This window comes from Chaetura pelagica, unplaced genomic scaffold, assembly GCF_000747805.2.
Source record: "Chaetura pelagica isolate M959 unplaced genomic scaffold, ChaPel_1.0 scaffold271, whole genome shotgun sequence".
NCBI classification, from domain to species: domain Eukaryota; kingdom Metazoa; phylum Chordata; class Aves; order Apodiformes; family Apodidae; genus Chaetura; species Chaetura pelagica.
In genome coordinates, this window is record NW_009952106.1 from 1,149,586 (window position 1) to 1,155,212 (window position 5,627).

General features: G+C 45.3%; 1 protein-coding gene across 1 annotated transcript in view; it reads left to right on the forward strand.

Annotated features, from left to right (window-relative positions):
- MDGA1 (MAM domain containing glycosylphosphatidylinositol anchor 1) overlaps window positions 1–5,627 on the forward strand; it is a 151,991-nt gene that overhangs the window by 828 nt on the left and 145,536 nt on the right. The window lies entirely within an intron of this gene.

Genomic DNA, 5,627 nt, shown 5'->3' on the forward strand with positions numbered 1-5,627 from the left:
TTATTATTATTATTATTATTATTATGGAGCCTACTTCCCCTCCTTTTTTGCCGGCAGGGTAGCAAATGGCAAGCTTGGGTGGTCCTCTGAGAGGTCTGGCTCTCTCAGCCCCTCAGTTTCCGAGGGCAGGGAGCAGAAGCTGGGGCTGGCAATCCGAGCCCCCTCCCAATACAAGCCCTGGGTTCAGAGAACAGCCAGGATTTACTTTAGCCAGCCGTACAGCCCCCCTTTCCCTCTCCCAGCCTTCTCTTAATTCTTGCTTTACAAGCTCTGCATTTCCAGTACACTGGGAAATAAATAAATAAAAGCAGCCCACAAGACTTGCCTCTCATAACAAGCCGGCTTTATCTTGGCTTACAACTCAGTTGTGCGTTGCTGTAAAGTCCTTCTGGAAGGCACGCCTCTGCCTCCAACAAGCCAAGGTCTCTGAGCTCTGAAGAGAGACCCCAGTGAGAATCAAACACACACACACCCCCCCTCTGCTCCCCCTTTTTAATAACACGCAGCCAGTCTCTTGTGTGAGCTCTGGCAAAGATCAGTTCAGTCTCGCTCACTATGGGTAAGTCTTTGTAGGTCACTTTTTAATGATGTATTTCTTTAATGGAAACAATTCCTCCTTTCTCTTTAAGGGCTGGGATGTTAGTTTGAGTTTGGGTCCATTTTGTAAAATAAGCATTTTAAACAGTGTTTAGCTGCTTCTGTTTTTTCTTTCCTCCTCCAGTATGTGTTTTTTCCCAGTCTGCATGTTTAGAGGAAAACTGTAGTACCTTCTGAAGGCTGCAAAGATGAGGAGTAGAATGAGTTTGTGGTACAGAAACCTGGTCAGGGCAGGCTGTTTAATCCTTTAAAACAGGTAACCTGCTTCTAGCTGAACTTTTATTGTTTTGTTTTAGTGTGTTTGCTGCTGAGTAGCTGTAGAATGGCCTCTCTGCTTAGAATGGCAAGAGGGACAGAGCTTAAAACCAGTTTTGTTTAACTGTGCTTTAGAAGGTTGCTTGTTATACTTTCTCATACACTTCAGTGAACTTGCATTTGATAGAGTTGCTGCTAAATTAGTTCTTCAGAATAACTTACTGATGTTTTTGTCTTTTTTTTTTTTTTGTCTCAGAGATTGGAGAAGCTGTGTACAAAAGAAAACACAGATACAGGCATGCACTAAGATGAAGGCATCCTTTTAAGCCAAAATAGTATATTACTTCTATCTGTTCTTACTTAACTGCACAAAGGAGAAATCCAGTCTCTTCCCTCCTCTCAACAGATAGTTTGAAGAGGCAGAGGAGGGAAGACAATCAGGAGCCTTAATACACAGCTGTCTCAGTGTAGCTCAGAGCAGTGTCTCATGGAATCAGCACACTGGAAACTTCTACAGTGACTAATAATTTTCATAGTCTTCCCCAACCCGGCCTTCAGCCCACTCCCCTGCACTGATTTCATGCCTTTTGCAGCCAGCACTGTTTGTTTCAATGTGAAATTGCTGTTATTGATGGCTCAAGCAGATCCAATATACTATTATATTTGCAAGGATAAATAAGGCAGGATTAGCAACTAGTCCTACTGTGCCCTCTACTTTGTTTGTCCTAAACGTTAGTCTTTCACCACAGCTTTAAGCTGTACTTCAGTGTTCTGTGTTGTGAATGTTGGTCTCATGTGGTACTTAAGGCAGAAATTATGGGAACTCAAGTATCATGTTTCAGATCTGTTTTTCTGCTTTTGAATATTTATTTATGGTGATGGAGATGGGGGGAGGCATCTATATGGGTCTATAAATATATTTTACTTCAGTAAATCTGCTGAGATTAAATCAGATTAAATGAGATAAAGTATCCATGTGATGTACCCTTTAAATAATACAGCCGCAAGGATGCACACAAAAGACCTCTGTCTAGGAAAGCAGAGTTGTTGGAGAGGTTTATTGAGATGAATGGTATAAATAAAATGTGTGTAAGGGGGGTTCTGGGAAAGGAGCATTTGCAATGGAGGTGCAGTTTTATTAGGAGTCAAGGTGCTTTTAGCCTGCTACCTGAAGAGGCTTGTTATATAAATTGGCATTTGTTGTCTGAAGTGTGTCTGAAACCCTTTTCTCATTAGCTGATCCCATCCTTTCAGCTGTGCTTGTTGCAAAGATACAAGGCTGGGCTGATACAGAAGGCAGTTCAGCAAGAGTGCCAAGAGCCAACTTTTATTAGCCCTCTGTGGTATCCTATTTCCCAAACTGCATGTGCCGTTCTATCCCGGTGCGCTAATGCTGCTGATCAAGATGAGGAGCAAGCTGTAATAAATCTCTAGGAAATGTCAGAATTTATGCAGAGGGAGGGAAGAGGGTAAGGAGAAAGGGGGCTTGCTCTTCCAGGCTTGGAGTTATCAACACTTAAAGGCTATAAATTAGACTGAAAGTGGAGGAATATGCCTTTTCCTTCCTAGTCAGCCTTGCAGACTTCAGGACTTGTGTAGCGTGCAAAGAGCTGCTGCTCTGCTTACTCTGTGTGCAACTTAACATATCTGGGTTGTCTTGCCACTAGCACAGTCCAGTTGGCCAGCAGCAATCTTTCAGGCTGAATAAAAGACTCGAATGTTTTGTCCCCTCATAATCCACCTGCAGAAAAGGCATTTCAGGAAAGGCCATCACAGTGTGTGATGAGGGGCTACAGCAAGGTGATGGAAAGGGAATGAAAGCAGGGAAAGCTGCCTGGCACTGTGATCAGGGGGGCTGGATGGGCTGCATTACTTAAGGTGCTTGAGACTGGTAGGGGTGAAGCACTTCCAATATGGTGTACTCCCGTCTTGGCCTCTGAGGCAGAGAATAAATGACCCAGTAAAGCTCTGTTCTTTAAAGAGACACCATCGCACTGAATCACCTGTGAGATGCCACTCCAGGCAGCCAAAAAACCTAGTGGAAGGATGCTTTCTTGCATCTTCAGCGGAGGAATGTCACAGTAAAACATATCTTGGGTTTAGGCCATAAACATCTGCACTTTCTCATTTCACATACACATGACATGATTTGTTTCCAGCTCTTTTTACCTGTAAAGTAAACCCTTTTTTCCTGGAGTTTTCAAAGCAGCATTGCCCGAGTAGGATGTCTCACACCCTCCTGCAACCCATGTGTCTCTTGCTGCTAGTGCCTGGGGGAACAGATTCACTCTAATGTTGACCTTGAGCTCAGTGAGCTGGATCAGTCCCTCTCCCTTGCTCCTGCTTAGAACACTTTTGCCAGCAGGAACAGAAGTCCAGACACAGAGCTCTTTAGCTTTCTTGCTGTTACCCCAGAGCACCCTGTGCCCACGGAAATGGGTGAGCAGATGGCTGGTTAAGGTAATAGCAGAGCTGGCTCCTGCGAGCCACTGCTTGGATGATTCTGTTTTGAAAATGCCATGTATGAGCACAGCGGTCCTTCCAATGATGTCTTTTTATATGTATATATGTGTGTGTATATATATATACATACATACATACATACGTTGTGCTCAGCCACTTCTCCTTGGTGTACAGCCCTTAAACCTACAGTGGCTTTGGCTGTAGCCTTTTGGTTACAGGAATGAGTTTTGTAACTGGAGGGCTAAAGAAATAAGTCTCGCTGAAGGTCTAAGCTTTGCACAGCTCTTTAGCAGCTCTTTAAGGTCAAGGCATTAAATCTGTCCAGCTCTGTGCTTCAGCATGTCTTGCTGTTCTTCAGCTGTAGAGTGTCAGATTCACCCTCCTGTGACACCAGAGCCTCTGTTTTTAGGTCAGGTCAGTAGCTTCACAGACCAGATAAGCCCCCAATTGGCTTTAATATGCAGTACTAGAAAATTGACATTATCCTCTTGACAGGTTGTTTGCAACTTGCTGGTAGAAGTCAAAATATTTCACTATAGGTGTCATCAGAAACCACCATCCTATGCTAATCTTTGTGGGAACATGAAGACAGATGTTGAATAATTTGACATGAGCAGCATAGCTTTTAAAATTATCACTGTGTCAGGTTTGCACTAGATTTTTTTGAAAGATGTATTTCAGATTAGTTTAAGAGATACAGCAAGTGGCTCCCAATAAGTGGAAGATGCAGCAGAAGGTGGCCTTGGAGGTTCAGTAGTCAAGACAGCAATTCAGTAGTGGCAGTAAAGGATGTTGTGCTGCTAAGGCTGCTGTTCTTGTTTTTAAGTAACAAGACAAAGTGACTTCCATGCTGATAACTCAGCCAGAAGCCCTGCTGTTTTCCCCATGTTTTGACTGGAGTTACTGCCATTCTGCTTGCTTGAATAGTGCAGTTTCAGGCTTCCAGTCCCTCCCTCCACACATATGCTCTCTTGGTTCATTAAACATAGTCTATGCCTAAGAGTCTTGCCTTTTTGGCTCTGGCTTGAGACCAAGAGGGCAGGGTTGGGGGAAAATTGCATTCCAACCAATGCCAATGTGCTGGTGAAAGCAATAGAGGGAGGTGCATTTCTACTAGTGAAAGATTGCTTGGGATAGAGGGTTTCTTGCTCTGTTTGTGGAAATGTCCTGAACCCTGCCTGCAAAAGGTTTCTTTAGTCAGCATAAGGTAAGTCTACAGTCAGCTGGTTTGCCTGTGTTGCCTTGGAGAGACAGTTCCCTGGTGAAGTTCTCATCAGGGTGTAGCTGAGATGTGGGGATCTTTTGTGCAGAGGGGCTACGGTGTTTATGTCCTCAGAGGAGGCAAAGTTTTGCTGTGGGGGAGATGAGCCTTCCAGACACAAGACAGTGGAAAGTGTTGGTTTGTTCTCAGACATGCTGTGGATACTTGCATCTGCTAATACAATGTGTGTTTCTTTAGGCTATAGGTGATAGCCCAGGCCTTACTAAAACTATTAAGAAAACTTTTGAGACAATTTCTGCTCTCAAGCAGTCAAGGTGAACACATCTAGTGCCTATGTCGCAGCCACCTTTTGCCAATCATCATCTGCTGGTGTTTCACAGGTTTAAATTCAGAAGGGGAAATTGTGCCAGTGTCCCCCAGGCTTGTGGAGGGAGGGGGAGGGATATGGCACTGTCACTGCACAACAGAATGCAGATCTGGCAGGGGCTCCAGGATCCACCAGAATGTGATGTGCTGCAAAGAGGTGGGAAAGGAGAGTGTGTTTCATGTCTCCGTGCCCATGTTGAACTGGTGAGATCTCTGCTCTGTTAAGATCCAAAGTACTTGCCTTGAAAAGAAAAAAGCTTTCATCTGTCCTTTATTTGAGGGAAGGGGTTGAAGGAGCATCAGAGGATTGGTTTTTACAGCTGGGCATTTGCTTAGTGCTTAAAAGAAGAAATTAAATATGTGACAAGTCTGGGAACCGACAAAAGTGCTGCTCTAGAGCTAGGAAAGAGCTTGAGAGGTGGAGCCAGGAAAGGGAGATCCCGGGCATCAACTGATCTTGGCTCCACAAAAGATCAGAGAACAGCTGTTACCAGCAGGTTAGCTGGCTGTTGAGAGGCACAGGGGTTCCATGCCCGGCGCCAGGTGCTTCTTGGAACGAAGGATTCCACGCCCCCGCTCGCTTTCCTGCCTTCTGCCCAGGTGCAGCGCAGCGGCGGCTCCCGCTTTCCCTCCCGCTCAAGGGAAGGGGGAACGAAGCTGCCCCGCTTTCCCCCTCCAGCTGCGGGCGGGGCGCACATCTGGGCGGCGGGGCCGGGCAGAGGGA